The 12,118-nt window shown below is 34.5% G+C and overlaps 1 long non-coding RNA gene across 1 annotated transcript; it reads left to right on the top strand.

Moving 5' to 3' along the window:
• The first annotated feature begins 6,513 nt into the window (after positions 1-6,513).
• LOC128212845 (uncharacterized) lies at positions 6,514-11,595 on the top strand. The gene is made up of 3 exons (XR_008257626.1): positions 6,514-6,600; positions 10,968-11,053; positions 11,532-11,595. It is a non-coding gene; the product is annotated as an uncharacterized LOC128212845 (long non-coding RNA).
• The last annotated feature ends 523 nt before the right edge of the window (positions 11,596-12,118 follow it).

Raw genomic sequence — 12,118 nt, forward strand, 5'->3', positions numbered from 1 at the left:
GATTTCACGTGAAATCCACTCAAACGTGAAATCCACTCAGAACTCAGTTATTTTAATTAATAATTTATTTTTTTTATATACATATTAGAAAGTGCCTCATGAAGGGTTTATAATTCAAATTTTATTGAAATTGGTCAAAAAATAAAGAAGAGCAATTTTTCATTTTTTTTTTCATTTCACGTCTCAAAAAGTGGATTTCACTTGTCAAAATGTGGATTTCACTTCGATTTCCGATCTTTTTTCAAAATAGGTCTACAACTTTCTTATTTTTGGATCAATTTGGATAAAATTTGAAATATAAACCCATTATGAAGCCCTTTCAATTATTTGTTCTACAGAAAAAATAATTTGTTAAAAATGAATGAGTTATGAGTGGATTTCACGTCTGAAAAAGTGGATTTCACTTGTCAAAATGTGGATTTCACTACGATTTCCGAAAAATTGCTCTAACTTCTTCATTTCTTGATATATTTCAATAAAAATTTGAAATATAAACCCTTTATTAGGCACTTTCCAAAATGTATACAAAAAATAAAAATTACTAATTAATAAAACTGAGTTAAGAGTGGATTTCACTTCTCGAAAACTGGATTTCACCTCGATTTCCGATCTATTTTCGAAAAATTGCTCTAACTTCTTCATTTTTTGACCAATTTCAATAAAATTTGAAATATAAACCCTTTATGAGGCACTTTCTAATAAATATGCAAAAACAGAAAATTATTTATTAAAATTAATGAGTTATGAGTGGATTTCACTTCTCGAAAACTGGACAAGTGACCCTTAATTTTATTGGATAAGTGAATCTGTATATAGTACACAGTTTCTGTGTATTGATCTTAATCTTTATTGAATTTGATGATTTTGTAAATCTAGACAACTCATTAAGTTTAACGCCAAAAAAAACACAAAATCCCGGGACAGCAAAAAACACTTTTTTTACTCTGCATTAACGCCAAAATTACTAATTAAACATCAAGGACTCCAAAGCAGGAAAAAAAGATTTTTTTAATTAAAGTTTGAGGCAAATTGAATTCATAAAATCCCTAAAATAGAACCATTACCAGAAAAAGAAAAATGTGAAAGCTTTGTATATCTTGAAAACATAAGAAATTATAATGAACCAGTTTCAGAAATGTTTCATACTGGTCAACCTTAATTTGACTGTTAATGACAAAAACTTAACAAAAAGCTTTCTTTGAAACATATGGAAGCAGCACATATTTTGTATAGAGCAAATTTACTTAGTACGAAACTATATAATGTCTCCCACTTTTCGATGAGGATGAAGAACGGTGAAATATAATTTCAAAATGGACCCAACAATTTCGCCTGCATGTCAAATTCACCACACCCGTAAAGACCAACAAATATTGTGTTAACACACCTTCAGATAATTCAACAACCACTGAGGAATTTCTGTGTTTTTCATGCAATATTTAAGTAAAAAATTACTCAGTATAGTAAACAAATGAATGTACATTTATCATGTGTAAACTCTTTACATCCCACATGCTGTATTCATCATTTTTTATATAATATATTTATGCAAATGTGTTGTTCATTTCGGATACAGTTTATAATTGTTACATATAATTTACAATAATTCTTAAAAATACATGTATGTCTTTTATCAAGTACCAGGTGCTTTACTATACTTATGAGAAATCATTTATATAGATTTTTTTTACAAGTTTCTGATGTATTGTAATCAGTGTGACATGATATGTTTCTGTGGCCTAAATGTACTTATATACTTGTAGTATACACAATGAATACAATCTTTATTTTATCCAATTGCAAAGTTTTCATAAACTTTTTGTTTCCTTCAAGCTATTAAACCAATTTTAATGATTTGATATAAGGATCTTTTCCCTATTCAAACAAAACAAAAAGTTTGAAAAACAAATCAATTATGTTTTAGTTTTAAAAGCAAAATTCAAATATAAAGTTAATAAACTATTTCTCACTTGACTAACCTCATAAACATACTAATTTATTGATTTAAACAATAATATTTCAATGTCAATATTTTTGTTCTTATTCTATATTGTATGCGTTTCTCAACATCCTTCTTTGTGTATGTTGTATGCAAATGTGAAAACCCTTCTTTGCCTATGTTGTATGCATTACTCTATTTCTTTGTTGTATGCATTTCATACTGCGCCGATTTCCGATCTATTTTTGGAAAAAAATGAAAAATTGCTCTAACTTCTTTATTTTTTGACCAATTTCAATAAAATTAGAAATATAAACCCTTGATGAGGCACTTTCTAATAAATATACAAAAACAGAAAATTATTTATTAAAATTAATGAGTTATGAGTGGATTTCACTTATCGGAATCTGGATTTCACCTCGATTTCCGATCTATTTTTGGAAAAAAATGAAAAATTGCTCTTACTTCTTTATTTTTTGACCAATTTCAATAAAATTTGAAATATAAACCCTTCATGAGGCACTTTCTAATATGTATATAAAAAATTAAATTATTAATTAAAATAACTGAGTTCTGAGTGGATTTCACGTTTTGAGTGGATTTCACGTGAAATCCACAATCGGAACTCCTCGGCTAGTATCAAGATATGGCCTCGGATATAATACGGGTCGTAAGGAAATAGTCCATCATGGCCGACCAAGAAGATGTTCAAACAACCAAGAGATATGTTAGTCCAAAGACAGAATGAGGAGCGAACTTTTACCACTTATTTGTGTGTAAGTGTTATTTTTATACTTATTGTATTTTAATAAAATATAAAAATAGTTTTAAAAGAGCCCTAATGAGAAACTAATTGGAAATGTCATCAATTCTTAGTGGGTGGGGTAAAGTCTTCTTTCATTTGACAGATTATAATATAGTAAATAACAATTTTGAACAAGCTCCAGTGATCAGTGGCAAAAATTAAGACAGCAAATACTCTATTTGATTTTTTTTAATAACAAATAAGTCTGAATCTGAATTTACTTAGATCGATAATAGGTTAGACTTTCTTTCTCAGTGTATCTCATACATTTCATATCATTAACTTTAATTTTTTTAATTAAAATTTACATTCTTTTAACCAAGGATGCATGGTTTATATGTCCGTGAGTGTTGGTAGCGAACAACTTAATGTAATGGCACAATTTAATGCCTCGGCCCTGTTCACTAATATATAGTTCTCTAAATAAATTAGATCTTCATTCACAAAATGAGTTTGAACGCATAAACCAGCACACATTTCTTTCAAGACTAAATTCTATGATATCCACAAGTGGTGGTGATGCAGAAACATTGAAAAATGCTGACATTTTTACTGTGACAATGAAATGCAGACATTTAAATTTTAATCTTATCGTCATTTTCAGAGAAGAGTATGGTACCAGGGGTGCAGCTGACTCTGATTCCCGGCTTGTTCTAATGAAAAAATGCAGATGAGGTAATAATTGTGCTATTTTCGAAATTCGGACAATAATTTAACAGTCAAGTATCCTATTGGTTTAAGCCCAAAAGTACCTGCATGTTTGTACAATTTACCAACAAGGATTGACAGTAATAAAAAATAAAATATCAACATTGTAGATGAATTTAAACATGATAACAATTTCATTTCATATTTTTTAATTTACCAGTAGTCCAGAGCTAAAAGCAGCTCTCTCACAGATTGACAGTTCTTCTTGGTCATTCTTCAAAAGCCCAAAGGAGTAATTAAATTAAATTTACACATATAATTAATTGTATGGCTTAAAGCAATAGCAAAAAAATATTTTCCAAACAATTGAAATCTGTTCTATTATGTGTGACCTTATATGACTAGTTGGAGGAATTTTTACCAAATTTTCAAACTTGTATATGAAAGACTGTGATCTGATATTATGTCAGCTGTCTAATATTATTAATTATGAGTAATATCACTGGTTTCCATACATTTGCACAATAATTGCCAATTGGCTTGTTTAAAGACAAAAATAAAAAAGGTTTCAGAACAGTAAAACTGTGAGGATGCAGCTTTAAATTTGTGTTGCACTTAATGTTTTGTGAATACTTTTCTGTTGTTGTACAGGCTTTTAAAATAATTGATCTGAAAATATAATTCCTATTATTGTTGTATTTTCTGTTTTCTATTTCAGGCACTGGAATCCGAATGTAATCAAAAATGCCATTGTATGAGGATTGACCTGCAATGCATGGAAATCATCTAACACAACTGCAACGCCTACCTTGGAAAAATGAGTGCAAGATGGAAACAAAGCGTTCAGTGGAACATCTTGTCATCTCAAATATTTGATGACTTACATACTGATGTGAAGTTGAAGATAAAAGTCATCTGTTGGTCCGTGATTATTAAATAAATCTGAACATATATTTTATAAGGGTAAAATGGTAAAGGATTTATCTACGCTTAAAGTGGTTTTCCTATATTATGGAGGGAAGATAACTACAAAAACAGAAACAGATGGCAGTGGCAGACCAAATAAAGGAGAACTATTTTGTTCAGTTTAATTTTTAAGACTTCAGAAAATCTGTTTATAGGGCACATCCTTGCAAATGCCATATTGTAAACTGGGCTTTTTAAAATGTAAAAAGGTGAAAGTGGTCTAAAGGATAAGCCCCAAATTCAAGGTTGTGAGTTCAAGACCTCCAAGATACTTTCTTTTGACCTCAGGAAAAGGATGTCCATACTTGTTTCTACTTAGGCAACAGACTTAAGAGTGATTTTGTAAGCTTCCAGCTTGCATAGCAATCTGATAGGCATAAAATAAGATTCTAGCTGACTTGCAAACAGTTTTTCCATTTGTGTTGATTTATTTTTCAGTCTGTTGGAATGTTTATTTAGAAGAGATGCGAATTGCTTACTGCAACCAATATTTATTTTCTTTATTAAGTTGAATTAACGAACACATAACATGACTTGTGATTTTACAGATGCATGTTTATTTCGTTGATTGTATGAGTTTATTTTCTCAAATGATGTAATAAAAGTTATTCTGAATGACTGTCCTTTTTTGTTTGAAGAAAATGTGTTGAGGTTTTGGCATAGCATAGTGTCATCATCATCATCATCATCATTGTTGTGTACAAATAAAACATTCAAAACAATGTATTAAAAACCAAACTGTCAAGCCAAGTACTCAAAGAGGCACAAGGATATTGCTAAAGAGACCGGTAATACATTTAGACAAATAAAATGCAAAGAAAGATCTATAATTCTGACACATGGTAATGCTTTAAATAGTCCTCTCATTGTGTGTTTATGGTTAAAGTGGAGACATGCAGTATATTTTGTAATGAAGACTTAAATTTGTATGGCAACTTAAAGCCATATATGGGGATTAAACGCCAGAAATATTGTGAAGTCTCCCAAAAGACTCAATGCACTTAAAAGGGCTTGGCATGAAATGAAAGTAAAAATGGGAGCAAAACCTAATTTATCATTAATTTTACATTGGATTGCATTCAGATGGCTCTGTTATTACTTGACTAATATTAAAAATAAAATTAAGAGACATGTTGATCCAAACTGTAATTATTCTTGCGGTGGTTTTATCTTCGTTTAAAATATATAGAGGGGAATGGACCTTACCTAGGGTCCCTGGGGTGTGGGGGCATTTGGCAGGGATATTGCCATTGGATCGTCCGCACAGGGTGGGGATTTTAGCCAGGGTTGGCTGTACTGAAAGTCAAAGTCCCCACTATTCCCCAGACCTGGGGGGGGGGCGTGGTTACAATTGTCTGGTGCATATCCACATGAACGTTGTACTGGTACTCTAACAATTGAGCTTACTGCGTTGATAGTCACCGCCCCAACCCCACAAAACTGTTTACACAAAAATATCTGCAGCCCAAACCCAATAATGCAGAAGTAAAGGCATGCATAGATTTCAGCTGGTAAAGCTGACTGGGTGCCAAGCTCACACCCATCCTACCACAACCCACAAAACTCTGCACAATGCAATCAATGATTTTACAGAATAGCAATGTTGTTTTAATGGCAAGGCATGGTGTGACAAATAACACGGCAAAGTATGACTTAAAACTTACATATCATTGGGTATTCCTATAACTGTTGAGAAAATGTTGACATTTAGTCCATGCATGCATTTAATCCGATGTAATGATTCATGCATGCCATGAACCGTATGATCATTTCAATGACTGTCAAGTACATTTTCTGTGTGTTCACGATTTTTCTAGAGGAAATAGAGTGCTTCAACTATAAGAAAACATCTAAATATTCATAAAACGAACATTCTTTAAGGTTACAATAAATATTTTCTCTTAAACAAGCACATTTAATTTAACACAATCCATTTCCTTGTTGTTACAATGGGCCTTCTTTTCGCGGATTGAAAACGGTGTTAATCGCCGGCAGCCGCATCGCACTTTCGTATATCCTTACTACTATTTACGAGGTCTATCTCGAAGCTTGCCGGAGATGGCCGAGTTGTTACGATTGGTGAAATCCACTGGATTCCTGTATCACCCCGCACCGATACGGAAGTAGTTATGTTATCTCCCTTGCCAATTACAGCTTGCAGCTTGTCAAAATAGTTATTTGAAATGATTTAATTACCAAAAGAATGGACAGAGAAGTTCTTTGCGAAAGTTTAATTGTCTGGGTAAGAAAGTTACAGTCATTTTATTCTTTGCTTCTCTTAAAACCTTTTTTCATATCGATTTATTCAGGTTTTCCAAGCTCAAAACAGTTGTGGTTTTGTCTGTTCCATGGTTAGTTTAACAGGCTGGTGAAACTTGTCAGGGAAAAAGTAGAACAAAGGAAGTAACATTTTATGCTTTGGATTTTCGCGGGATTTTAAGGGGGCTGCGAAAGGCCCCCTTACGGGTCCAGGCTAGTCCATATAAACAGCCGCTTCAGAGTCTTTGATAATTGGCGACACTTCGCGTCCATATACCACTTGTTGTTTTCCTAGCCAAGATCCCAGCGCTAAGTATATTTAGCGCAAAGATAACGCGCACCTGTTCCGGTTAAACTCCACTAATAAAATGCACATTTGAAATCAGGTAGTCATCTTCAGTTAAGGGCATCAATATTTGATAAAAATGTGAACACATATAAATAAGGTTTTTTAAAAGGTTTAATAAAACAAATACATTTATATATATATATATACTAATCAGGAAAACAGTCGAAAAAAAATCAACCTTATGAATAATGTATCAAGAATATTGATGTCCCAACAGGGGAGGTCACTGCGTAGGATAAATATACTAATAGTGGCTAACCCAACAAAGGTATTAACCAGTATATCATTTATGTGTCCCTTTTATGTTTTCTTTTAACAATTCAGTGTTGTTGTAATATAATAGTCTAATATTTATGCCACCCTTCGAAGAAGAGGGGTATATTGCTTTGCACAGGCATGTCGGTATGTCGGTCGGTCGGTCCGTCGGTCCGTCGGTAGACCAAAGCTTGTCCGAGTGATAACTCAACAATCCCTGGACGTATGGTCATCAAACTTCACATGAAGGTTGAGGCTGACCAGTAGATGACCCCTATTGATTTTGGGGGTCATCGGGTCAAAGGTCAAGGTCACAGTGACCTTTAATGGTAAAATAATTTTAAAGCTTGTCCGAGTGATAACTCAACAATGCCTGCACCCATGGCCCTCAAACTTGACATGGAGGTCATCAGGCCAAAGGTCAAGGTCACAGTGACCTTGAATGGTAAAAGGTTGTCCGAGTGATAACGTGACAATGCCTGCACCCATGGCCCTCAAACTTGACTTGGAGGTTGGGCCTGACCAGTAGCTGACCCCTATTGTTTTTTGGGCTCAATGGGTCAAAGGCCAAGGTCACAGTGACCTTTAATGGTAAAAGGTTGTTCATGTGATAACTCAACAATGCCTGCACCCATGGCCCTCAAACTTGACTTGGAGGTTGGGCCTGACCAGTAGATGACCCCTATTGTTTTTGGGGGTCATTGGGCCAAAGGTCAAGGTCACAGTGACCTTGAATGGTAAAAGGTTGTCCGATTGATAACTCAACAATGCTTGCACCCATGGCCCTCAAATTTGACTTGGAGAATTGGCCTGACCAAGAGATGACCCCTATGGTTTTTGGGGGTCATCTGGCCAAAGGTCAAGGTCACAGTGACCTGGAATGGTAAAAGGTTGTCCGAGTGATAACTCAACAATGCCTGCACCCATGGCCCTCAAACTTGATTTGGAGATTGAGCCTGGCCAGAAGATTGTCCCTATTAATTTTAGGGGTCATTGGGCCAAAGGTCAAGGTCACAGTGACCTTGAATGATAAAAGGTTGTCCAAGTGATAACTCAACAATGCCTGCACCCATGGCCCTCAAACTTGACATGGAGGTTGGGCCTGACCAGTAGATGACCCCTATTGATTTTAGGGGTCAAAGGTCATGGTCACAGTGCCCTTGAAAGCAAACTCGACAATTCTTGGACCTATGGTCATCAAACTTGACATGAAGGTTGGGCCTGCCCAGTAGATGACCCCTATCGACTTTGGGGGTCATCAGGCCAAGGTCAATATCACAGTAACCTTTAACGCAAAAAAGTTAACAAATCTTCCCCCACTGATTTCTCAACAATGCATGAACCTATGATCATTAAACTTGACATGGATGTTAAGCCTGACCAGTAGATCACCCTTATTGATTTTAGGATTCATAGAGCCAAAGGTCAAGGTCACAGTGATTTTGAATGGTAAAAGGTTGTCAGAGTGATAACTCAACAATGCCTGAACCCATGGCCTTCAAACTTGACTTGGAGTTGCATCTGACTTGTAGGTGACCCCTTATGATTTAAGGGGTCATCAGGTCAAAGGTCAAGGTCACAGTGACCTTGAACGAAAAAAAACTTGTCTTGTGATAACTTGACAATGCCTGCACCCATGGCCCTCAAACTTGACATTTAGGTTTCTGGTGACCAGCTGATGACTCTGGATTTTGAGTTCATAGAGTCAAAGGTCATGACGGTCATAACACACTTTATCCTCACACTTTAATGGTCATAATCTTAAAACAGCAACAAATCAGCTGTCATTTCGGTCCATGCATATTTCATTCAATTGTCCATTTAATCCTGACAACATGGCGCTCAGGGGGGGGGGGCATAATGTTTGACAAACATCTCTTGTTTATTTTACACTGGTATAAATAAATCGACTTGTGGCGTTATAGGGAACACAAATGTTAAAAAACGTTCCCTTAATGCGCATTATTGTGGCTAGGGTCCAGGCCAGCGTCCTTTTGGGGATTCAGAAGGGGTGAGGCCTCCTGAAGCTCATTGGGTTTAAGCATTTTAAGAGCCTTAGATTGCATTTAATTAGCACATTGTCGTGCAAAAACATGCATGAAGCACAAGATATCAGCAAATTGTTATTCTATTGACAAAATATATGGATAAGTATATAGAAAAAATAAAATGAAAATATTGCAAAAAATGTGAAATAAACATCAATATGTTGATTTCAGTTTAATGCCTGCATACAATAGTGTCATAGAATTAAAGAATACTATTATGAAATTATGAGATAAATTTAAAATAAATGGAAACTCAAAGAAATATACATTGTCAAACTCAGGCCATTCTTTCCTAGTAGAAATTCTTCTACTCTTTACTCCAGCCAACTTATTGGAAGCCTTATCAAATGGGATGTAATTTTATTTATTTGTAAGCATACCCAATGATTTCTGTTAATCTTTTTGACACTTTTTAAGCCCTTGAATTCTGCATTTATAGCAATTACAAATTGCAACAAAAGCAAATCTATTTTTAGTGCGTAAACGTCATTACCGAATTTGCATATAACGTGACTTTCCGACAACCTAAAATTCTATTACTTGCAATTTTAAAACTAACATGTTAATTTCGCAACATAAAAGCTGTTGAGCTAAATATTAAAATTGCTTGCTAATAAGAGGCATAATAGTTAAAGGGATGTCATGTTGATCTGGAAAGCAATAAAATTCTATAATAATTAGCAAGGTGTTGACTGGGCCATGATTGCTTGCCATATTATCGGATTTGTTGTCGCACCACCAGATGCGCTTGATTTATGACAGTGATAGAATCGATTTTTATGCAGGTCGCATGGGCACTGCTTAAGTCATTTTAAGAAAATAGTTTCCATAAATTCGCCAAATTTGAAAAGTTGTCGCCACTTTTGCAATTTTGTCGCAAATGGCGATTGTCAGCGGGAACCCTGCATTTACAGAGATAACATGGAAAGACTTTCTTAATGTGTGCCTTAATGAACCGAGCAGCTCATAAAGCTAAATCGAATGAGTTAATTGAGCCAAAGATAATGAAAACAGTTGAAAAAACATCCAAATTATTCAAAAAAGTTGTAGTTGTTTGCTTTCATAAAATGTCGTAAATGAGTTGTGTTAGATGTTGCAAACGCTCGTTTTGCTAACAAAACATTAAAAGTTACATCAGCATTCAAAGACAAAGCGGGGTATGCCAAAAATATCTTAAATTTTCATCTTTCTTTAAAAAAAATATTCATTCGTTAAAACTTAGCAAAATAGTAAATGTGAAGGCTACACATTTTATTTTTGTTTTCAAATGAAATGTTTGGATGTAAGCATACTTCTCAATGGCCCTGAATTAGTGAATACGGTAGCTGTTAATGTATCTTGATATAGTGGGTGAATGTGTTCTGATGTACTTATTTTGACGAAAGAATAATTTACAGTAAATCCTCTTTCCAGTTGATATCCAAAGGTAATTTGACAACATTTATGTAGGGTTTTTATAATATTTCAAGGCATTCTGTGTATTTTTGAGCTGCTCGATGCTTTACAACGCACATTGCTTTTGTCTTCAAGTGTTTTCTCAGTAATATTTCATCAAGCAGTCATATAAAACATGATGACATCAGTACACAAAAAGAAGATTTCTTTACATCAAAAAAGAGACAAAATGATTGAGTTTTTGTCCCTTGTATTTACTGAATTTTACTGACAGAATATTAACTTTTTTCACCACTTTTTTAGTTGGAGACATTTAATCTGGATGTTCCTCACGGCAACGCAGAAGAGCTCAGTGATGGAATTGCCATGTCAAAGGTGCTGCATCAAATGTGAGTTTGCCGCACTAGGAAGTTTTAGTTTGTCATGTAGAAGCTCCACTCCAGTCTGACAAGATAGATATGTAAAAAAACAATATAATTATGCATCCAATATTTATACTTGACACATGTATCTATTTGGACATGCAGCTTGTATGCAGCATTTTCAATATATTACCTCAAGGACTTTTGAGAACTGTGTAGGATGATACTTCACAGTTTCCCTATCTGCAATAATATTTTATTGAGTGGTTTAAAAAAGACTCCATGAAAAGCATACTTAGGGCTACTTTAAAATATATATATATATATATATATATATATATATATATATATATATATATATATATATATATATATATATATAGTTAGATATACTTAAACTTTTTTGAATTTACATGTTGATCTTTATTTAATTGCCTGGCAGCAGCTCAATCTCCAACCGGTGGACTAGTAAAATAATATGATGATATAAAAAAATAATTTTCAGTGCCCCTGACTATTTCACGGACTCATGGCTGAGCAGGGTAAAAACTGAGGATGTGACCAACTGGAGATTGAAGGTTTCCAACCTGAAGAAAATCCTCAAGGGCATCCTTGAGTACAATATTGAGGTAGGGTTTCACTTTGGTTCACTGTCATAAGTCAAGAGGTGGTAATGAATACATTTTAATAACATATAATAAAGAAGCACAATATGTTTTCACTTCCTCTCCTCGAAGTGCATATTTTTTCAATAAAGTTATTAAGATGTAGTTTCACAACAGAACTAAACAGACTCAGGCGGGGAGTTTTATGAAGCCACTAGCTATCCGTTGATGTCAGCCCCATTGAGAGTATCAGTCTTGTGATGTCAGCCCCATTGAGAGTATCAGTCTTGTGATGTCAGCCCCATTGAGAGTATCAGTCTTGTGATGTCGGCCCCATTGAGAGTATCAGTCTTGTGATGTCTGCCCCATTGAGAGTATCAGTCTTGTGATGTCGGCCCCATTGAGAGTATCAGTCTTGTGATGTCGGCCCCATTGAAAGTATCAGTCTTGTGATGTCGGCCCCATTGAGAGTATCAGTCTTGTGATG

Source organism: Mya arenaria, chromosome 13 (genome assembly GCF_026914265.1).
Source record: "Mya arenaria isolate MELC-2E11 chromosome 13, ASM2691426v1".
NCBI classification, from domain to species: domain Eukaryota; kingdom Metazoa; phylum Mollusca; class Bivalvia; order Myida; family Myidae; genus Mya; species Mya arenaria.